Here is a 24,749-nt window from a genome sequence, read left to right as displayed (position 1 = left end):
GGACCTCGCCATGGACGTCGGGAGTGAAGTTGCGCATCATGCAGGCTATTGCGCACAGTTTGAGTCGTAACACGTCGTCTTGTGGCTGCACGAAAAGCATTATTCAACATGGTCGCGTTGCTGCCAGGGTTCCTCCAAGCCATAATCAGTAGGTAGCGGTCATCCACTGCATTAGTAGCCCTCGGCCGGCCTGAGCGAGACATGTCTCTCTGTACGAATAACATCGCTTTGGTTCACTCCGAGACACCTGTACACTTCCCTTGCTGAGAGCCCTTCCTGGCACAAAGTAACAATGTGGACGCGATCGAAAAAAATGGTTCAAATGGGTCTGAGCACTATGGGACTTAACTTCTGAGGTCATCAGTCCCCTAGAACTTAGAACTACTTAAACCTAACTAACCTAAGGACATCACACACACCCATGCCCGAGGCAGGATTCGAGCCTGCGACCGCAGCGGTCGCGCGGTTCCCGACTGTAGTGCCCAGAACCGCCCGGCCACCCCGGCCGGCGACGCGATCGAAACGCGCTACTGACCGTCTAGGCATGGAAGAACTACAGACAACACGAGCCGTGTACCTCGTTCCTGGTGTAATGACTGCAGCTGATCGGCTGTTGAATCCCCTCCGTCCAACAGGCACTGCTCATGCACGATTGTTTACATCTTTGGGCGGCTTTGGTGAAATCTCTGAACAGTCAAAGGGACTGTGCCTGTGATGTAAGATCCACAGTCAACGTCTGTCTTCAGTAGTTATGGGTACCAAGCTGATGCAAAACTTTTTGATGTGTGTACATTACTTAACGGCTGTTGGCAGCCATCTTCCAAAAATGTCTTTAGTTTTCTCTATTTTGCGACGTCAGCTTTCTCATGGGACAATATTCGGAGAAGCCGCGATGGTGCTGAACCCGCGTCTGCCTCAGGTAGCAATTAATATCTGCCGACTTTCATCTGTGTCTGCAGCGAGGATTTGTGATGAACACAGTGGAGAATGTTAGCACTGCTCAGTTGGCTCCACAAGCTGGTGCCCGTAAGCGCCTCGCCAGCGGGGCAGGTGTGCCGATTCCTCGATACACGCACACGCCTCGACCGGGTACACAACAGCCGCGCCTTTCCCCAGTCTGCTTTGCTGCAGCCAGGATTATTTTCTGACAAAAATCATACTATATGAGACCTGTTCAAAAAATTCCGGAAAATTCGTAATTTCGCGCCACTGGCGTATTGCAGCTAAATGCGGTTGGCATCGCTGCACATACCTATGTTTAATATGTAACGGCCAGAATTTTCATTGTTGTAAGTCAATTAATGTTCAGTGCTGTATGTAGAAGAGCGTTGTGTCGCACAGTTTGCGAGTTTCGAGATGGCAGAGTTACAGGGCCAACGCGTCTACATTAAATTTTGCTTGAAACTCAAGAAAAACTTTACAGAGACAAGCCAAATGACGCAGGAGACCTACGGCAGTGAGCGCTTAAGCTGTACTCAGTGTTACAAACGGTTCACACGGTTTAAAAACGGCCGGACGGAAGTTAAAGATGACCCTCGGAGAAGAGGGTATGTCTGTGTAGGGTTGCCATCCGTCCCTATACATTGGGACCGTCACCGCTATGGACCCTCTTATCCCGATAAGACCTAATTTGTCCCGATTTTTCAAAATACTGTTAAGAACTTGGCACGAATACTGAAGTAACGACAGCTGTTGACGCAGCGTGTAAATGCAGCCTCTGTTAGTTTTATTTACGTCAACAAGTTTATGTTGACAGGTTCGTCCCACAGATGGCGTTGCACGTTGCTTGTCCTGTATCGACACTGCAAGCGCCTTCTAGATCTGGAGCCATCATTCGAGAAAGTACCAGACTTCTCCAGTAGTACGGGGCTGGAATTATTTAAGCATCGGAGACAACTGGAAAGTTTCCCTTAGACAAAGTAATCGCTTTTTGTGGAGACAATGCCAACACCTGCTCATCGACGCGGCCAGCGGAATGTGTTTCACCAAATTAACGAACTCAGAAAAAATGTAGAAGGAACTGAAAGCCATGCCCAGTTCTCAGTACTATATTAAGTGCTGCTGGAGTCTTAACTGTCCACATCGAAATAATCATGAAAGTATTTAACTGCTTTTCAATGTACATTGTAAGGCAGAGAGGCTGGAAGAGTTCTGATTATACACTGGTGTCAATAACCAGACTCTTCTCACTCGAAAACGAGATGGCTTTCGTAAATGCGCGCAGTTGAGAGTATTCTTAAGCTTTGGATACCATAAAAACAATTTTTGGACTCTGAATAATTTTAGACTTTTTCAGTAGTCAGATCTGTGAAATTTACATCATTTTTCTGCAGTCAAATTTGGCTCTATTTGCAAAAAAATATATAAAGCGCGGAGAAGAATAAAGTCTCGATAGTTGAAATAAGAAATATATTAATCGACACTCACAGATGTCTGAATGAAAAGAAGACTGCCGATTTTATTCGCATCCAAACCAAGATGAATTTGAAGCAATTAAAGAATGAGAACCCTAAACACAAAATAACTAATTTCGTGCTCACGACGACATACCGGTGATCCAGGGAGCCTTGGATTAATTTTATCGTCTTACGGGAGCACAGATCAACGACCAGAAACGTTGGTCACTCATTCACGGAGATTTAACGCGGTTGAGATTACATCGGCTTTGCCCGTCGTCCGCCATCGATCGTTGGGTGTTATTCTTGATCGTTGTCCGATGAAGATGAGTGCGTTAAATTGTTAAGTCCATCGGACAGGATTAAAGGAGCGCTACCTGAACACGAGTGCCGCTTCCTCCCGCTACTTCATCAGGCTGGAACCTTGGAAACTCAATTTTTCGGGTGCGCTATTGGGTCCGGGGGAGAGCCCTGCTGATGGCAGGTTTCGGCCTCCGTGATTGTTGAGCCAAGACTCCTTTTTTATTTCTTCGACGCACTATTTTAACGTGTTTTCGCGTCCCCCAATCAGTTAAAGCTCGTCCTTTCGCCTGTCTCCGACCTGCGAGCTTAATCCTTCCAGTACGTGTTACTCAGACGAAAAACAAATTACGCCATATACGGGAAATTTTTATTGATGTCAGTTATTTAAGGGCTGATATTCATTCCCAGTTGCATCTCTTTGTAAAAATGCTGTTATCTCGCTGAACGCTTCTAAATTGCGTTTGCTCTTTCAACAGAGACGGATATGAAGGTTGTTTGGTCCACTGCCAGCCTGTGTATTTTCGCGATGAGTGTCCTCATGTTAGCAAGTCGTTCGTAAGCTTGTCCCCACCAACGTTTGTCTTTTTCGCATTGGCCTAAGTGAGACAGACAGATCCAGTCGTCATGAAACAGATACCTTATATCAGCTGGACCCCTGTGTAACAGACATTGGAGTTGGTTCCGCCGACAATTGGCCTTTCTTGCCGGCAATTACCGATTCAGTCTTCTTTCCCAGAACGAAGAATAATAGTTATGTGGCTTGTCGGGCATTATGTTTTCATTACGTGGTGAGGAGTGGGTATGACCGGAACCCTTATGCCTTTTAGCAGCATATGCTTACGGCCTACTGCACATGGCAAAGGATGCCACGCTATCGTGTGCTTTTTGCGAATATGCTTTATCTCGCATTTATTCATTCGTCAGAGAGTTGGATGATGTGTAGAATCCCTTTTCTGTTGAATGTTTCATTTCTTGCTCCTGGCAGAAACTGACAAAAAAAATTGTTGAGTTAACCGGTACTCGTCGTATTTTCGTCATTATTACAAAGTTTAGTTCATTTTTGTGGCCCTATTTGTCTCGTTTTCTTTAATTAATGAAAAGTAAACAAAAAGATGTTGCACGCAACGACTAGAAATGATCTTTTTTTCTTTTTTAAATGACAGAGGCCATGTGGGATTAACTCCGATTTTTTCATCCTTTTTTAAGTAGCAAATCTGTAAAGTTTCAGTACTGAATAACCAATAAATGAAAATGGCCAGTACCACGTGAGGGACCATGACAGTCACAGGTGGGGTTGGAGGCTTCGTGCCAGGTCCTGGAACTCGACCGCTGCCCACCCTGTCTCCACCCAGCCTGAAACAGACTGTCCGTCCCTCCCTGCCGCTACAACCATTTTCAATAAAAAAAAAAATCCTAAATAGTCAGTCTGGTGGGGCATCAAATCCACATGTACCACGGAGCTATGGGTCGAATCCTCAACAGGTCCCATTTGTATTCCTTAGAGAAAAAAAGAAGCGGTAGTGTGTGCGGCTGGAAACCGAAAGGTTATGGGATCGAAATCCGGTTGGGTCACTTTTATCACTCTCTCTTGTAACCTAGCATTCACCTCTCATTTCTAAATATGGCGACAATTTCAAACCGCCAATTTTTGCTTTCCTCAGATTAGCAGTCGTAATTTGCACTCTGTAATTCGCTGAAAAAACTTCGAAAAATGTGGAGTGAGTTACGCAGTTCTGAAGTACCGAAATAAATATGACCATTAACGAAAAGATAACGACCTAATCATCAGGGTGTGATGTGAGACTTGCAATCTGAAATAATCGAATATTTTAACCAACAGTTTCTGAGCTGGGTCGCTAGTAAAGAATAATATACATCGTGGTAAGGTCTCATATGGTCTACGAGGGTGGAACAAAACAAGCGCACCAGCGCATCTCACAAACGTTTGTAATACGACTTGAAAAGTGCAAATGACGTTTTGTACACGTTTTCCAAACCCAGTAGCTCCATGCCAAACGCATGCAGCGAGTAACGGTGGAAGGCAATAGAAAATCGATAATGTTATTTTCCACAATTTACTCACAAAATGCAGTTGCTCATTATAACATGACGTGAATCGTGCTTACCAAAGAAAATCGTTCGCGACAGTACACTAGTCACTTTGAACGGCGAAGGAAGGACACTGACGGTTGGCAGCACTGTTGCCAACTTTCAACTGCGAAGCGAGAAAGGCTGCCGGCGCTGCGCCCGACTGCAGGCAGGCAGCGTGTCTGGTAGTGATGGGCTAAACTGCGATTTTCTGATATCAGTGATTTCTGTGAATGCTACTTTTCAGTATCTGTTATTCTTAACTGTGATTTGTCGCAGTTAAGAGTCGCAGTTAAGGAACCAAGTCGCGTATCCCTCCGCCACTGCTATTTCTGCTACTTCCGCGATTTCTGCGATTTCTGCTACTTCTGTGATTTCTGTGACTTCTGCTACTTCTGCGATTTCTGTGACTTCTGCTACTTCTGCGATTTCTGTGACTTCTGCTACTTCTGCGATTTCTGTGACTCCTGCGATTTCTGCGACTTACCACCGCATGAAAAAGCTACATCTGTCCACACAGAAAATTGCATCTCAACAAACATGTCATTGGTAAGTATGTTTTACGTTTGTTCTTCCGTTGGCTTTAATCTTGTATTAAAGAAACAACTGTGAAAATATTAATAGTGTAATTAATATGTAAGTAGCCATACAGTACCGTAATAGTTCGTGTTTAGAAAATGAATTCTAACGTATTGTTATGTTCCCAGGTACCCGAACTACATTTCAGTCACTCAGTAAACTGATAACTCAAAATATCATTGTCAGCAGATCTGGAGAAATTGCCACTGCGTCTTTAGACCGTTTTCGTCAGACGAGAGGTTAGTTTCTAACAAGGGAACAGCCCCATCGCACCCCCCTCAGATTTAGTTATAAGTTGGCACAGTGGATAGGCCTTGAAAAACTGAACACAGATCAATCGAGAAAACTGGAAGAAGTTGTGTGGAACTACGAAAAAAATAAGCAAAATATACAAACTGGGTCGTCCATGAGAACATAGGTAATATTAAGGGCATTGTGAGGTGCAGAGCTCAGTGGTCCCGTGGTTAGCGTGAACAGCTGCAGAACGAGAGGTCCTTGGTTCAAATCATCCCTCGACTGAAAATTTTAACTTTTTATTTTCAGTTTATGTGAAAAACTCTTATGTTTTCATCACTTTTTTTGGAGTGATTATTACATCCACAAGAAAACCTAAATCGGGCAAGATAGAAGAAACTTTTCACCCATTCGCCAAGTGTACTAGTTAGGTGGGTCGACAAAATATATCTTTCATGTGACGCACATGCTGTCACCAGTGTCGTATACAAAATATCAGACGTGTTTTCCTGTGGAGGAATCGGTTGACCTATGACCTTGCGATCAAATGTTTTCGGTTCCCATTGGAGAGGCACGTCCTTTCGTCAACTAATCACACGGTTTTGCGGTGCGGTCGCAAAACACAGACACTAAACTTATTACAGTGAACAGAGACGTCAATGAACGAACGGACAGATCATAACTTTGCGAAAATAAAGAAAGCAAAATTTTCAGTGGAGGGCATATTTGAACCAAGGACCTCTCGTGCCGCAGCCGTTCACGCTAACCACGGGACCACGGCGCTCGTCGCTTCACAATCCTCTTAATATTGCCTATCTTACGCATGGACGACCCAGTTTGTATATTTTGCTTATTTTTTCATAGTTCCACACAACTTCTTCCTGTTTTCTCGATTGATCTGTGTTCAGTTTTTCAAGGCCTATCCATTGTGCCAACTTATAACTAAATCTGAGGGGGGTGCGATGGGGATGTTCCCTTGTAAGTGTTTCGATGGACTTAATTACTTAAGTGAGATCGTTCTTGCAAATGTGAAATATACCCCATTGAGTGGCTTTCATTACAGCAAATATTAGCAATCTACTCTGCCAATTATATTGCTTGTAATTAGGGACAGCAAAAATTGTTTAATAATCCTTGTGATTTTGCAGACACAGTTCTGGTTGCTGTACGTATCTATCCACATCAAGGCTGTAGGGAGAGACTCGTGAAGATTCAAGAGAGCTCTTAGAGGATTTGCAGTTTAAAAGTGACATTATTGCGAAATAAGTGTGCAGATGAGTGATTAAACTGTGTTTTGTTGAAGTTGTTGTGCGATTTTAAAGGAATAATAAATGTTAAATACAATGAGCGAATAATGAAAATCTCGTTTTCCACATGTTAAGCCGTCCTATACCCTTAATTTTCCGCCACATATTTATTGGTAAACACTTGTTGGAGAGTGAAATGCCGCCCCCCTCCCCTCTTTCTCCACAATCTTGTTGTGACACTGACCTGTAACATATCCCGAAGTCTACAATATGCATTTTGAGGCTGTTGATACGAAAGTGGGAAGTACAGATCTTGCAGTTAAATCAGGAATAGCTTAAGTGAATTCCTTGAAAGTAACACAGGAAAAGCTTACTTATGTAGGTGGTAGTAGTGTCGGCAAAAAGTTCTTGTGTGTGAAGTTGCCATGTAGAACACCAGGTGTAAAACTTTTCTCCCGAGTCTTGAACTGTGTCGGAACAAAAGTGAGGCATTCATATGACTGTTTTCATTTCTCTACACCTATACAGATGTCTGAGTTCTGCTGCGTTAACATTGCAAAGTCCTGTAGGCATGTGGAGTATTAACCAAAACTGTCATATTGGAAGCAGAATCAAACACATTTGTTACGTTACTTGATATTTTCAGGAGAAAAAGGCAATGTTGCTTCTTATTAATATAATACATTCAGAGTCACAGCAGTATTTGACCAACCATAACTGATGCTGAATGTGCATGTCATCATATAATATGAAGGGCTTATTTCAATAGTGGTACAAGTCCATTACCTCCACTTTTCTGTCTATAATGCTTCTGAAATTAATGATCCAAACAAACATAAATAAAGCTTCATCTCTAGCAAGAAGCCATATGCTTGAATATTTCTGGTATCTCAAATGCAGATTTGTCAGCGCTCATTTAACTTTACGACTCTGTATCTCAAAATGAACAAAAATGGACTTGTACCACTATTGAAATAAGGCCTTCATATGCACACACAGCACATCGATCTCGTGAGGCACAAGGCCTCAATAACGAAGTACGTACGTCGGTCAACAGATGACACTAGGAAAAGTATGTTAACTGCGCTTTTTAGTTGCTACTTGCGACTCTTAGTTGCGATTTGTCACAGAAATCGCAGTTTGACTCGGTAGCGAGTAGCGTAGTATGAACTTTGCTCAACAGATGGCAGTGCTAACTGCGCTTTTTAGTTGCTACTTGCGACTCTTAGTTGCGATTTGTCACGGAAATCGCAGTTGGGACTCTATAGTGTATCGCAGAGATGGGCGTAGTACAAACTTTGACCCACAGATGGCACTGTTAACCGCGCTTTTTAGTTGCTACTTGCGACTCTTAGTTGCGACTTGTCACGGAAATCGCAGTTAGACTCCATAGCGTACCGCAGAGATGGACGTAGTACGAACTTTAGCCAACAGATGCCACTGTTAACCGCGCTTTTTAGTTGCTACTTGCGACTCTTAGTTGCGACTTGTCACTGAAATCGCAGAAAGCAGTGCTAAATTCGACCAATAGATGGCTCACGTCTTTGAATATGAAATACTACTTGCGACTGCTAACTGTGACTGAAATCGCAGTTAGATTCTGTAAAGTTGCTACTGTGATATCTGTGACTTCTCAGTCACTGTGATTTCTAACAGATACGCGATTTCCTGCCCACCACTAGTGTCTGGCGTCGCCCCGCCAGCCACACAGGTGTGTGTGTGTGTGTGTGTGTGTGTGTGTGTGTGTGTGTGCAGCCTCGTGTTACTCGACTGGCTGCGACGGACGCCGAACGTGCGCTTTAAGGTCGGGCCACACATGTCCGGACCGTGTCCGTGCCGAGACACGTCCGAGTATCCGCCGCCACCCGGACAACGAAATACATCACTAGAACAAATATAGCGGGCCCACTTGACCGGGTCGTGCACATAGAGTAAATACCTCTGGAGTGAGCATTCACATGCGCGGAACAGATTTTGTGTTGTCAACATACATTGCCGGCCTGATCACGTGATCTCGGGACGTCGTGTGTTTGTCCGTATAGGGCCCTGTATATTTAGAATGTCGCTACATCCCTAGTACAGACGGATCTTTTGGTACGTGTTGTGGATTATTTATAAATGTTGCGCATTTTAACAGTATCCATTTGATACCGGGAGTAAACCAGCTACGTAACTTTCAAGGGCAAGTGATATTACATCCTGCTTCTTTGCGATAAGTGTCACAGTTCAGATGCACTAGATTTTTCGTAGTTTTCGGTATGATACAGCACTTAATAGTATTACAGAGCCTGACGTACATTTTTGCAGTAATAGTCTTGCAAAAAGACTTGACAGTACACTAGTACTTTTGCAAGTGTCCGAAAAATACCGAATTTGCCACACATTAGCCCTGCTAATTCGTCCTTTTTCTGCTGTTTCTGTGCGTTTATTTTCACTTTTTGCGACCTGAAGCACAATTTTTCGTCCTGGTGACACTTTGAAGTATTTAGTTAACGCATTTTACGTACTTGCTCCCAGTTTATTAAATAAATAGTAGACTGAGTAATCTATATACATAATCGACAAGTCACTGATAAATGCGTGGAGGATAGTATTTGCTGAAACAACTAACCATTCCCTTCCCTGTTCCACTAGCAAATTTACGAGAGGAAGTGATTGTTTGTAAACTTTCGTACGAGCCGTAATATCTATTATATAATCATAAAATCGTAGAAAAATAGGTCAACAGATTCAAGCCTTAATTATAATGCGTCTCGAAATTTTTAAACATGTACAGTGTCTCTTACTAATAAGATAACTACTACATCGTATGTACCCATGAAAAGTTACTATCCTTCCTTTCACATATTTTTCTTTGCATCCGTAGCAACAACAGTAATTCACCATCGCTATTACACTATCAACAAACGGTGAAACACAAAAAGCTCTTGATATTATAAACTTCAAACTCTGCGGAAAGCACACACGCACAGCGAAGTCCCGAAAACACGTGACAATCCTGGTTGAATGTTGACAACATGCGCAGACCGCAATGCTCACTCCAGAGATATTTACTCTATGGCCGTGCACGGGGAACTTCAACGGGCCGGGCGGGATTCGCCGTGTTTAGTTTTCCACGTGACGCACACGGCCCGACGGTAGAACTGTCTTGTGAGCTGTGCAACTGCGCAAGACTGTTCTGTGTACAAAACACGGATGTGGAACGACTGATAGGATAAGTTCGTAAGTTTCCTGTTCTTTACGATCAGGGAAGTGAAAACTACAGGAATACCGAGTACAAAGAGAGTTTGGAAGACAATTGCAACAGATATACAAGCCAAAGGTAAGATAAACACTGTACAAGTTTTAATACCCGAAAGATATGTATTTACTTTTTATTCTACAAGCAGATGTTTGGTTTATATCATCGTTATATCGCCAAGGCGACATGTTCTTGCCATTCCAGAGTCCCTTGTGGGGAATTCAGGAATTTTTTCAGTTGTTCTCGTACAGCAAATGCAGCATCTGTTGATCTCCCACGAATTCGAGGTAGGTTTCGAAGATTTGATGATCTTCCGGATCCCTCAGCAGTTTCCTTTTGATCCATCCTCTGTTCGGTCACCCTATAACCTTCCATTTTTCGAATAAAGTTGTACAGTATACACGCAGCCGTCACAATCATTGTGAGGTTATTAGGATCTCCCTGAAGGATTCTTCTAAATATTCGAAATTTCTGTTGCAATATACCGATTTTTTCCATTGTACTAGACTTTGAACTGAAGCAACTCATGAATGACGTATCAGTCCATCAATTCACTCCACCATCCTCCAATTCCTCAGCAAAATCTGTTTCAACGCCATATCCTTCACCTGTGGAAAACGAGTCGACAGAATATAAATAACCAAAGCCATCATCCTCCAAGTTCCCCTGCATCCTCATCAGCTTCAGAAACTAATCCACTGAATAGTCCTCATTTGTTTTTCTTAGGGTAGTAGAAATTTAACTGTATTATTTACTAACTTATGTATTTATCTTTCAATTACTAAAGTAATAAAATAAAAATGCTGTCCTTAAAACTTCTTATTTGTTTGTGTCCTGTGTACTTTTCTTTAACCTACCTTAAAAAAAAAAACAGCCAGTCGTTCTTTGGGTGAAACTGATACTCTCCAGAAAGTGTCGTTTTTTCTCAGTCTTGGTTCTAGCTTCTTTAAAAGTTCACAGAAAGTGCACTGCGTCATCCTAAAATATTCATAAAACTTAGTCTCATCATCTATGAGATGAAAAAGTAATGTTCGAAACTCTCCCTGTACTGGTCTTGTTTTCCAGGCACTGTGGATCCATAATCTTCTTCTTCTTGTTTGCCTTCGTTCTTTTTCCTCTTCGTCTAAAGCAAGTTGTATAAGTCGTAATTCACTATTACGAAAATTAGTGAACATGTTTTACAGCTTTCACAAACAGAAACACAGATCACTACAAGGAACAGCAGAGACACGGACGTGCGCCGGCCACGCGTGGCCCCTGCAGGAGCGGACCGGACGCAGCACGGCCGCCACTCGTCCGACGCTCGGACCGCACGTGTGTGTCCCGACCTTTAAACGGCCGCCACTCTTCTTTCGCGAACGTATTTACTTGCAGTACGTCTTGAGGTGTACAAGTGGATCCTAGACGTTCGCACAAGAATACAACTACTCGTATGTACACACATTTCAAAGCCATTATTATTGTTATTACTATTATCAAACACACCAGTCACTGTACGTCATATTTATCAACAAGCATGAACTACTTCGAGCCGCTCGTCATCGATACAGGAGGAGAAGGAGATTAGTGTTTAACGTGCCGTCGACAACGAGTCATTAGAGACGGAGCACAAGCTCCGACTAGGGAAGGACTGGGAACGAAATCGACCGTGCCCTTTCAAAGGAAACATCCTGGCATTTGCCTGATTTAGGGAAGTCACGGAAAACCTAAATCAGTATGGCCGGAGACGGGTTTAAACCGTCGTTATCGATTCAGGGAAGACAAATGTTACCTCGTTACGCGCTTACGGTGCTGCATCAGACTGCCTTCTTTCATAACAGCATGAAACACCTCTGTCTTCTTTGCCTCTTGTCATATGAAAGCCAATTAAAATGGAAAATCGAAAAATTTTGAAAATCCACCTTTCCCCTCAATAGAACTGTGCACCCTGCACACTATTATTTTACAGTTACGTCTGTAACAGTACTTAAACCATACGTTCTACACACATTAAGAAACGTTTCGCATCACCTCGGTTCCATAAACATCATTTCCGCCCTTTTTATTGCTCATGAAAACCACACACTGCATGCTGTACCACCATACAGGGAGATCTGCAGAGGTGGTGGTCCACGTTGTTGTACACATAGGTACCTCTAATACCCAGTAGCACGTCCTCTTGCATTGATGCATGCCTGTATTCGTCGTGGCATATTTTTTACAAGTTCATCAAGACACTGTTGGTCCAGATTATCCCACTCTACAACGGCGATTCAGCGTAGATCCCCCAGAGTGGCTAGTGGGTCACGTCGTCCATGAACAGCCCTTTCCAGCCATGTTCAATAGGGTTCGTGTATGGAGAACATGGTGGCCACTGTAGTCGAGCGATGTCGTTATCCTGAAGGAAGTCATTCACAAGATGTGCACGACGGGGGCGCGAATTATCGTCCATCAAGACGAATGCCTCGTCAGTATGCTGCCGATATGGTTGCGCTGTCGGTCGGAGGATGGCATTCACGTATCGTACAGCCGTACGGCGGCGCCTTCCATGACCACCAGCGGCGTACGTCGGCTCCACATAATACCACTCGAAAACAGCAAGGAACCTACCTCCACCTTGCTGCACTCGCTGGACAGTTTGTCTAAGGCGTTCAGCCTGACCGGGTTGCCTCCGAACACGTCTTCGACGGTTCTCTGGTTCAATGCATATGCGACACTCATCGGTGAAGAGAACGTGATGCCAGTCCTGAGCGGTCCATTCGGCATCTTGTTGGGCCCATCTGTACAGCGCTGCATGGTGTCGTGGTTGTAAAGACGGACCTCGCCATGGACGTCGGGAGTGAAGTTGCGCGTCATGCAGCCTATTGCGCACAGCTTGAGTCGTAACACGACGTCTTGTGGCTGCACGAAAAGCATTATTCAACACGGTGGCGTTGCTGCCAGGGTTCCTCCGAGCCATAATCCGTAGGTAGCGGTCATCCACTGCAGTAGTAGCTCTTGGGCGTCCTGAGCGAGGCATGTCATTGACGGTTCTTGTCTCTCTGTATCTCCTCCATGCCCGAACAACATCGCTTTGGTTCATTCCGAGACAACTGTACACTTCCCTTGCTGAGAGCCCTTCCTGGCATAAAGTAACAATGTTTGGGCAGGTTTGGTTACATATCTGAACAGTCAAAGGGACTGCGTCTGTGATACAATATCCACAGTCAAAGTCTACCTTCAGGAGTTCTGGGAACTGGGATGATGCAAAACTTTTTTTGGTGTGTGTATACAGAATTTGCAGCTAAATCAGGTTTCATTTTAACCACAATGTACGGTACAGCACTTGGAAAAAAAAGAAAGAAAGAAAACTGCTGTGCAATCGTAGAACGTGTTAAGTCCAGCGTAATGAATTATCTGGAACAGAATAACCTTCACAAGTCAAGCCTCACGCATTCCAAACAAGTGATCACGCGAAACTCAGTTTGACCTCTGTTACATGGCATCCTGAAAGCCATGGATGAAGGCAGTCATCAAATGCAGTATTTCGTGACTTCCGAGAACTATTTGATTCATGATCACAATACCTTTTATTAAGAAAAGTACTATTATTTGAGTCAGCGAACAAAATTTGTGACCCATTTAGAGATTACTTAGGGAGGACGCACTTTGGTGTTTTCGATGGAGAATCATAGACAGAGGTAGAATTAAGTTCGAGCATTCCTCACATAAGTGCGTTGGGACCCTTTTTGTTCACACGGACTGCCGGAGACCTAGCAGACAATATTAATAACAAGCTCCGTTTTTGCAGATTATTACGAAGTATTGTCTGAAAAATTCTGCACAATGATGCACACGTATTTAAATAGTTTTGGAGCTCGTAATTCGAAAATCAGCGCTCTTGTATCGTAATGTAGTAAAAAACAACCAGTCCAGATCGCAAATGGTGCTTGTTTCTACAGTACAGAGGCAGGTTACAGTCCTACGCACTCCATCCTTGAGCAGTCATGTCTCTATTGCTGGTGTGTGGTGCTGTTGTAAATGCAAAAGGCACCTGGCCTCAACTGCTCAAGGTCAACGGAAACATTACTGCTCAAGGAAGGGCTATGTACGACTAAAACCGGTTAGCATACCGTAAAAACAAGCACCATTTGCGTTTTTTGGTACGTTACTTGCTCGAATGTTCAGAAATGCAAAACTGTGCCCTTTACAAAACGCAGAATAGTAATAGCCAATATCAGAGAATAACAATTGGAATCGGGCAAGTTACAAAAACACACTAGCTGTGTAGATATTAAATGGACGGATCACCCTGGCTCAGTTTCGGGTAAGGCAAGTGATAGCTTCGGTTCACTGGGGAAACAGTCAGTGTACGAAGCAGACCGCTTGTGTGTCCCATCTTCCAAGTATGAACGATCCGCACCTACAAGGGATAGCGACCGCACACAGCGCCTCTGGTGCACGGGACAACATTCTCTACTCGTCGGGTCTACCGACCACAGGTGCTCAGTGCTACTCGCGCGAAGCTGGAACGGGTTGCTCAGTGGGGCACACTCTGGCACGCACCCAGTATGTCTGCAGAGCAAGAATGTGGATGCAGATGCAGGTGTATGGTGTGCGAGAAGCCGCGTGAATGAAGAGCAGCTGTCTAGACATCAGCGCCTCTACACTGGCCCAACAGCAGCTGGTCGCTCCCCCCCCCCCCCCCCCACTCCCCTCCACACACACACACACACACACACACACACACACGCGCGCGCGCGCGCTCCTTATACTCAGCTGGCGACCAGCGGGGCTTGCAGCGACGACGCAGATCGAATGCGCTGCTCTGCCAAACGGCCTAGTAGTAGAGCTCTTAAAAGGGGGAGCGGTTGGGTTGCAAAAGGTGGAGTAATTTTGATTTTCAGGTATGTTGAATGTGTTATCCCTCTCGCGTAAAATCCGAGTTTTAGACCGTCTCCCTCTTGTACATTATCCGATATGAAATGACACTTTTTCTTGGTGTTTTTCCTCACTAACTTGCTTCCAGCGCATTTCACACAGGAAAACTCCATTATCAGTTTTAAACAGCCGTTAAATTTCCACCACTTTCACATTTAAACATGTTGGAAAATTCGGAGCAGCTGCTGTGATAAGAGGTTTGAAAATCTGCAAAAAGTCAACAAATCTCAAAAAGTTCGATATATCAGCGGATTCGCCTTAATAACTTTTTCAGTGCAGTTTCGTGCACAATACACAATACCCAAAGTTATAAAGGATTTAATTTCCTTCAAGATTAATACCAAATAATTGTAATTATTTCCTGTACGTGCCATGAAATGTTGCATTAACATTTTTAGTGAAGCTGGACCCAAACTGAAAATACCATCCTCAGTCAAAAATAGTTTTCGTCAATGTAGTTACATTGTTACGCCATTATGTACGCAATCTGTACATGTAGTTCATGACATTCATGTAATTCCTGGGCAATAAATATTTTTAGAAAAGTAATACACAAATGTTCAACACTTTCACACACACACACACATATATATATACTTACTTACTTACTTATCGCGAATGGACCCAGAAGGATCACGCAAAGCTTTCTGACGTCGTTTCTTCCATACTTCTTTCATCCGTTCTCCATGTTTTCTTTTTCTTTCTTCTGTCCATTTTGTTCCTGGTCTCTTTAGTGCTTCCTTCTCCGACAATACAATCCACTTTTCCACCTTATTTCTAAAAGTTTTTCTGTCTTTGAGATCTTTAAGTTCAATATTTGCTTTTTGTAAATCTAATTTTACTTGGCTAATCCATGGTGTTGTTGATTTGACTTTTTCTATGTAAGTGAGAATTCTGTTGGTGAGTCGTGTGGGGGGAAGTCTAGTGACATGTCCATAAAATTTTAATCTTCGCCTTCTTATGTCTGCTGCCAGGTTTGATATAGTTTCTGTGGTTCTTCTTGATTGTATCCGATATCCTTCTTCTGTTAATTTTGGACCTAAAATCTTTCTCATAATTTTGCGTTCTTCTTTTAGTATTTTTTCTAAATCACATTTTGTGTGGAGTGTGAGCGTTTCACTAGCATATAGTGCTGCTGGCTTAATTACTGCGCAGTAGTGTCTGATTTTTGTGTTCGAGGAGATGCATTTTTTATTGTATATTTCATGTGTCATACCATATGCTCTCTTCATTTTCTGTTGTCTGATCTTCTGTGCAACTTTCTCTCCTCCGGTTGGCTCCAAAATTTCACCTAGGTATTTAAAATGTTTTACTCTATTTATTTTTCCATATTTTGTGTTCAAACTGTGTATATGTAATTTTGTACAGAAAAATTCTGTCTTTTGAAACGAAATTTGTAAACCTACTTTATCCGCGCATTCCTTAAGGATCTCTATTTGTTTGGTGGCGATTTCTTCATCATCTGCAAGTATGGCCAAGTCGTCCGCGAATGCTAAACAAGATATCTCCACGTTGTCTTTGGTTCTACCAAGATGGATTGGTTTCCAGTAGGATTGATTTTTTAATTCTTTTTCCCACTCCTTAATGACTTTATCCAGGACTATATTAAACAGAAGTGGAGATAGCCCGTCACCTTGACGTACTCCAGTTTTTATGAGAAAAGGTTCAGAGATTTCTCCCCTGAATTTAACTTTAGATACAGTGTCTGTCAGTGATTCTTTGATAAGCCTTAGTGTTTTGGAGTCAAGTCCAAGTACCTCTAAAATGTTAAACAAAGATTGCCGGTCTATTGAGTCATAGGCTTTCTTAAAATCTACAAATGTACAAAATATGGGGGCATTTCTAATTGCTTTGTGTTTTAATATTGTCTTTAAATTAAATATTTGTTCTATGCATGAGCGACCGGGGCGGAAGCCTGCTTGATAATCACCAATTTGGCGTTCCAGCTGCTCTTGTGTTCTTTTCAGCAGGCATGTTGAGAGAATTTTGTAGGTGACTTGTAAAAGTGAGATTCCCCTGTAGTTATTGACATTTGTTCTGTCTCCTTTTTTATGTAACGGGTGAATAAGGGCACATTTCCAATCCTCTGGTAATTTTTCTGTTTCCCATATTTTTGTTATTATTTTTGTGAGCTCTTGCAACGTCTTTGGTCCTAGGTTTTTTAATAGCTCTGCAACAATGCCATCTTCGCCAGATGTTCTATTATTTTTTAAGTTTTTAATGTGACATTTGATTTCTTCCTGTGTTGGTGGTAATGAATCCGGTTGAGCGTTGGCACTGATTTCTTTGGGAAACCTTAAACTAGGTTCTGGGCAATTTAGTAGGTTAGAAAAATATTGAGCCAATACTTGACAGTTTTCCTGGTTTGTTAGGGCTAATTTACCATCTGGTTTTCTGAAACATAAATTTTGAGGGATATATCCTCGTATTTTATCTGCGAAAGTTCTGTAGAAGTCTCTTGTATTATAGTTTTGGAAATTTTCTTCTATGGCATCCAGTTGTGCCTTTGTGTACTTCCTTTTTGCTTGCCTAATAGATTTTGAAACCTGTTTTCTAACCTCGTTAAATAACTGTAGACTTTCTTGTGATTTTTTACTGTTATATTCTTGAAATGCCTTTTTTCTCCTTTCCAATGCATTTTCACAGTCTGAATCCCACCAAGGGTGTTTGAATATCTTTTTCAAGGGAATAGTTTCCTTAGCTATTCGCGTGATTTTAGAATGAAATTCTTCCCATGTGTTTGCCTTTTCCTTCTCCCATTCTTCTTTTACTTTAGATTCTTTAATCTTCTTGGTGTCATATTTCTGTATTTCTGTTTTCTTCTGATGACTTCTTCGTGCTGTAAACTTGATTTTAATTCTAGTTAGGTAATGGTCTGAATCAATGTTTGCTCCTCTGCGTACTTGGACGTCGTAAATTTCTTTTTGTACTGGGTATGAAATCGCCACATGATCTATTTGAAACTCGCCAATTTGTTGTATAGGAGATCTCCATGTCTTTTGTTTTCTTGGACATTTTCTTAGAGATGTTGACATTATCTTCAGGTTATTCTGCTTACATAGTTCGACGAGCCTTGTACCATTTTTATTGGTAAATTTATGTGCAGGATATTTGCCTACGGTCTTTTGGTGGATTTTCTCTCTACCAATTTGGGCATTAAAATCGCCGAGTAGAACTTTTGTATCATCTTTTGGAATCTTGGCCATTATATTCTCCAAATTTTCCCAGAACTTTTCTGTTTCTATGGGGTTTTTCTTGTTGTCTCCGTTTGTGGGAGCATGAACATTAACCATTGTGTATGTTTTGTTGGCACATTGTAAGCGCATCGTCATTATCCTATTATTTACGGGAGTAACTTCCTTGATGGAGCTGAGCACGCTCTTGTGTATGACAAACGCCATCCCGAGATGGGGGGCTCCTCTTCCGATTCGTTTATCCGTCTTGCTCTTAAAGATGCGATAGTTGCCATAATCTGATGTTTCTTCATCTGTAAAACGCGTCTCCTGTAAAGCTAGTATTACTATCTTTTGCTTTTCAAGTTCTGTTGTAAGGTTTAGAAGTTTTCCTTGTTGGATTAATGTATTTATGTTAAAGGTTCCAATGTATGTAGGTGTTTTGAGTGGAAGTTTGCCAGAGAGCTCCGACTTTCTCTGATGTAATCGTGTAAGTCCAGGTTCCCCAGAATCCGAATTCCTGGTTGCCATCTGTTGATGGGTGGATTGGTTACCACCTGGGGTAATGTTGTTATTACTTGCACGAGTCATACTTGCTTGTAATCAAGTTGGTCCAGTGTTTCCACTGGGTGTTTAGAACCAGGGATTGTTAGTTCCTGGCACATTATGACCAGCCGCACATTGTGTGAACAGACGCTGACCAGGATGCCGATGGTTCCCACTTCAGACGCGTCCTGGATTTGGGTGTTGACAATGCTTATTGTAATGGCGGCACTTACTCGCCATGACACAGCAACGTCTTCGGGTTCTGTGGTTTTTGAATGAGTGTGACCCTTGCCAAAAGTCACCCTCCCACACCCTCGTGATGCTGCCGCCTCGGTCCGGGACTGCTTATTTGGGTTTCCCCTTATTCGCAGCTGTCCACCATATCTGATGGATCGTTCGCTATCCGCCACCTGCGACCCGCCCTGTACCTGAGGCTCGGCTATATATATATATATATATATATATATATATATATATATATATATATATATATATATATATATGCATATTTCACGAAAATGTCAATAACTTATGGGGCGATGAAGACATCAGTGCCGGCCCGCGGTGGCCGAGCGGCTCTAGGCGCTACAGTCTGGAACCGGGCGACCGCTACGGTCTCAGGTTCGAATCCTGTCTCGGGCATGGATGTGTGTGGTGTCCTTAGGTTAGTTAGGTTTAAGTAGTTCTAAGTTCTAGGGGACTGATGACCTTAGAAGTTAAGTCCCATAGTGCTCAGAGCCATTTGAACATTTTTTGAAGACATCTGTGGAGAAGCAAAGTTCTTCCTGGTGCAGTCTGTACTGACACCATATTTATTCAGAATGGCAGTTCCTCCTCAGTGGCCCCCCAACCTCCTCTCTGTGGGGTAGACGTGGCAATGTTACACTGTTGACATCACCACCCCATTCCTGCCCCCCTACCCCTCCCCTCCCCCCCCCCCCCCCCCACTTGTGAACTGGTCCGAAGAAGACTGTCTGTTAGGAGCTGCTGCAGAGGAAGAACGTAAGTTACTGTGTTCTGCGACAGTGCAAATAGCGGATAAAGTACTAAAATCAATGAAATCTCCAATGGTATGAACTTAGGCTTGCTACAATGAATATTAAACTGAGAACATTGAATCTTGCTTTTAATATTTTCCAAAATAAGTACTTAACACCATCCAACAGCCCATAAAAATACATTCAACTAGCAAGTTCCGCGTGCTATTCCAGTAATGTAATGCTGGCAGAACGAAACAAACAACACTATCACCAATGCTGGGTGAACATTCTGGGATGGATAGAAGTGTTTTTCTTGTGTGTGCGACCAGCGCCTCTTAGGAAGAGAGAGATACAATCCTTTTATAAGCGAGCAACTATTAAAAAACACATTAGCAACGACTATATTACACTAAAAGTGCATCCCAGCCTTGGTTCTATAGGAAGATGAAACACTAACAACGTCACCCAACTATAGAAAAAATCTTCCACCAGAATAGTCCATGTGTCTTCATCTCAACGTGTGGATACAGATTAGGCAGCTTAGAACCAGTCTTACCTCCTCTCATCCCTCCTTCTCCTCTTCCACCCTCACTCCCTCAGCAGGTAGGGACACTGGTTTTCCAGGCCTGTTCTATCCTGTCGCTCATGGTACACAAAGAACTCCATCGACTGCATGTGCTCTGCTTTGGACAGTGTTGGACTGACAATGATGTATTGTTTCTGGTCTTCAGCTTGACCCCTCCATAGGTACTGCCTTCCCAGGCCTGTTCTAACCTCTCCCTTACGGTACACAAAGCGATCCATCTGCGGGCGTTGCTCAACTTTCGTCAGTGTCGGGTTGACAATGACACTGTTTCAAGTCTGCAGATATCAAGTACATTTCTAGGAAATGCTGACCCTGGAACAGTACTGAAATACTCGACCACTCATCACAGATGCGGCAGAGACAACTTCCCAGGAGAAGAAGTGCTAACAGCATGTTACGGCCCTCGGCTACGTCTCGCAGTGGAATGAGGCAGCTCCAGGATTTGACTGGACGATGTGACCCGCGGCCATTGAGGGCGTTGCGAGTGGTCACGGTTCAGTATGGCGGCGCTGCCACTGGCCACTTCCCTCGCACCGTGCACTCTCCTAGCCTCCAAGCACTCGAAAAGTCTTGTAAGTAAAGTGTAATCCGTGTAGGCATTATATACATTTCAATTGCACAAATATTAATACAGAGTAGCAGCTTTTACGCTATTTAACACCATCCATTCACATGTCAGACAAAAAACACAGTCATTTTTACATCCAACTAAAGCTATAATTCGCATTCCCTCCATCCTCGTTATTTCGTAACATCCAACTGAGTAAATGCACGAACTCAGTTAACGATACTGTTGTGGATAACGGATCAGCAAACTGCCGAGATCAAAGCTCTACAACAATCATTTTTGTCGTATTTTCCTCAATTTTACCAATTTTCGTAATTTTATCCGGTTTTCCATAATTTCAATGCACTTTTACCCAATTACTTGAGCTTCAAACGACTGCTCTTGACGACTTTTCACATCAACAAAGCGTCTCATTGCGTCATTTTTGTGATGCTGTCAGCCGATGACATTGTAGCATGATTCTCAATTTCTGTATTATTGCTAAACCATCCCTTCCATTACTTTGTGAATGCTGTATTCATATGGAGATATCGTCAGTCGTGTTTCGCTGTGTACATCACGTGACACAAATCCTGTTTCGTGTTCTGGGAAATAGCCCGCAGCAGAGAGGAGGTGCAAAAACTACATTCTTCAGTATTCGCAGGATAAAGTCAGAGATTGTAAGGTGTCACCAACACCTTTGATAGTTACCAACCCAACAAACGATTCATATCCATAGAAGCGCTGTGTCTTCTACTCCGAAACGACCTGCCTTTCACCGAACCTTTCAGCTAAGGATCCTGAGCAAAATTCCAGTTCGTCTCTCTCTATGCATGTTGTAACTCTTCCTCTGTCTTTGCTCAGCCTTCCCTGCAACACTGTCTCTGATTTAATTTGGAACAGACCAGAAGTAAGAGGGTGGTACACCTTCTACATTTGACATCTCGTGAAGAAACAGAACGAGCAGAGTTCCATGTAACCAGTAGACTTCTATATTTTCCTTTCGGAAAGATTATAACATGTGTTCCAAACTTGCACAGCCAACCAATGCTCGTGATACAGACCACGTCCTCTCACAACAATACCGCAACTGCCATTCTGCGAAGACTGTTCCATACCCAGCCCAGTACATACGATCTCCCTGCATGCATGTATGCTGAGGAGGTAAGCACTACTTATTGGTGTATAGTAGATATCAGCTTGATACTCTTGAGAGTGTTGTGGTGATATAACAGACAGTCCGGAAGTAGAAGACACATATTGTTTATGAATGATGCTCTGGAGAGAAGGAGTTTGCAACATTGTACATAAATCACTTGTGCCATCAATTCTGAAGTACCGTTCTAGTGTTTGGGATCCATACCAAGAAGGTTCAGGAAAAAGAAAATAACCGCAGAACATAAACACATGCTGCTAAGGGTACACGATTCTGCCGTATACTGTATGCTGTAAGGCTATGCTAATATGCTACAGTAAATTAGCTACTATTTCACAGAAATATGCAGTACCTCGACTGAAACAATGACCTGCAATAATATTCAATATTCGGTTATCACTTTAATTTTTGTTATACTGAATCCCAGGCATTCAGCGCATAACTTCTCCATGGAAGACAAGGATAATCGACAGCTGAAAAGAAATTCTGATTCTAAACGGATGTGAATGCTTGCCGGGACTATTAGTGCCGCTACGTTATGTGGGAGCTGTGAGCAAGCTGCTCTGGCCTGGGCGCTAATGACCATAGAAGTTTTGCGCCCTAAAACCACAAAAATAAAAAAAAAAAAAAAAAAAAAAAAAAGGCTGCTCTGGCCTCTGACGTCACCCAAGGCGGCCGGAGCGGCGTGCGAGACAGGTGAGCCACACAGAGTTCCCGTTGCTCGTCTGTTTCCCTGCCACGTGGCCCGGCCACGCTTCTGTTGCCCGCCACTCGCCGAGTGAGCGCCGCCGCGTGATGCCGCGTGAATGTACTGCCGGCCGCATGTTGCCGCAGCGAGTGACGTGGATTGGCGCTATCAGCGCGACTTCGCCACGCGTCCTCTATGCTACTGCGCACCGCGACGTTGGATGCGGCGGTGACGCGGTAACGAAAGTATGTAAGGCCGGTGTTGTTGTTGTTGTGGTCTTCAGTCCTGAGACTGGTTTGATGCAGCTCTCCATCTACTCTATCCTTTGCAAGCTTCTTCATCTCCCAGTACTTCCTGCAAGTTACATCCTTCTGAATCTGCTTAGTATATTTATCTCTTGGTCTCCCTCTACGATTTTCGCTCTCCATGCTGCCCTCCAATGCTAAATTGGTGATCCCTTGATGCCTCAGAATATGTCCTACCAACCGGTCCCTTCTTCTTGTCAAGTTGTGCTTACACTATCAAATTTCTTTGTCAAAGTTGATATGTCAAAAAAAGTTTGATGGTGTAATAGGGCACTTTGTCAAATCTCGTCTGTCGTCAAATAAATTTGATCAAATCTAAGACCTCGCTGTAGATTTGATCATAAAAGTCGCTTGTCTTCTGTTCACTGCAATGTGACATGTTACCACGTGGAGCGCTAGCATCGCTGCAGCGTTCTGTCGTCTGTAGTGTGTTTATAAACATGGCCGGTAAATACAATTTGTGTGTGCCGTCAACTACAAAAGTAATATAGAATACAAAAATAGATTAAGAAGATTGGAGAGCTATAAAAATAGAGCAGAGATCATTAGCTATGAGATACGGTTTTCGCGTTTTTTTTATAAAATGAAAATAGTTCTTAATGCAGATTAAGTGTATTGAACATTTATTTACCTTCAGAGATTAGTCCTTTAGTGCTTTATAAATTGCTTCACACATTTCAGGTAGTATTTTCGTTAGTGCGTACTGTGGTATTCGAGCGCTGTGCTGTAAGCTAGAGTAACTCTCTCGTGTAGCAAGGAATCTGACTGTTACAGTGAGCCTGTCTTATGCAGATATAGCAGTTCTTAACTGAGAATTGTGCTTTGTGATACGAGGACACACTTCACTGAGCACATACAGAAATGCATGCTCATCCAATCTTAAGTAATTTATGTACGACTTTACGTCCTACACTGTAGGTTCAAGTAACAAGTTTTGTTGAATGCTTTTACCGTCTCGTCGTAAAACCCACGCCTTCACCCAGGTACGTTTCCTCTTTTTCCCCCGCTTCTCTTCCACATGTGCACACAGTGCAATTATTGTACATGCAACTGCTGCGGTTAATAAGAAGTTGTTGTTATCAGCCATCTTGAACTATGACGATAAATATGACCGAGTGTGATACCCCTTTTTAGCGCCACGTCAAAGATCTCTGTCAAATAAATTTGACGAATATTTGATGATATCTTTGATCAAATCTTTGACAAAGAAATTTGATAGTGTAATACCGGCCTAAGCGGAGCAGACAGGGACGTAGGATCACCCTAGCGAAGACGTGGGCTGCAAATGGGGAAATTCACTGAGATAAGGAACTCTGACAACGGGCAGATTGTTATTACGCAGTGCCTGTGAATGAGTATCTCGAAAGCGGCGGAGCTAGTCAAATCTTGTGCTAATGTCGTGAGCATCTACGGAAAGGGGTAGAAGGACTGTACATCTACCACCAGGTGCTAAATGGCTGGACGTCCACGACTCTTGACAGAGCGTGGGGTTCGGAGGCTTGCCTGCTCTGTAGAGTACGACAGGTGATGATCTGCAGCACGTCTGCCGAAAGAGCGCAGCACTGACGCAAACATCGGCGTTTCGGAGCTCATCGTTTATCGTAAACTATTCAACACGGAGCTCCGCAGTAGACCAGACCGCGCCTACGTGTTCACATGCTGACCCGACGACATCGTCACGCGACGAATGCTGTGGGAACGGGACCGTCGGGATTCGAGCGTCATCAATGGAGATGTCTCGACTCTTTGGGTAAATCATATTTTTGCTACTCTAGGTCGCT

The 24,749-nt window shown here is 43.2% G+C and overlaps 1 protein-coding gene and 1 long non-coding RNA gene across 2 annotated transcripts in view; one reads left to right on the top strand and one right to left on the bottom strand.

Annotated features, from left to right (window-relative positions):
- The window catches only part of LOC126091892 (cadherin-99C), a 631,851-nt gene that overhangs the window by 511,848 nt on the left and 95,254 nt on the right, over positions 1-24,749 (bottom strand). The window lies entirely within an intron of this gene.
- Positions 5,121-6,881, top strand: LOC126091893 (uncharacterized). Its single transcript, XR_007521278.1, has 3 exons — positions 5,121-5,336; positions 5,495-5,605; positions 6,749-6,881. It is a non-coding gene; the product is annotated as an uncharacterized LOC126091893 (long non-coding RNA).

Source organism: Schistocerca cancellata, chromosome 7 (assembly GCF_023864275.1).
Source record: "Schistocerca cancellata isolate TAMUIC-IGC-003103 chromosome 7, iqSchCanc2.1, whole genome shotgun sequence".
Taxonomy (NCBI): domain Eukaryota; kingdom Metazoa; phylum Arthropoda; class Insecta; order Orthoptera; family Acrididae; genus Schistocerca; species Schistocerca cancellata.
The sequence above is the reverse complement of the archived record's forward strand: the minus strand, read 5'-3'. Positions and strand labels throughout refer to the sequence as shown.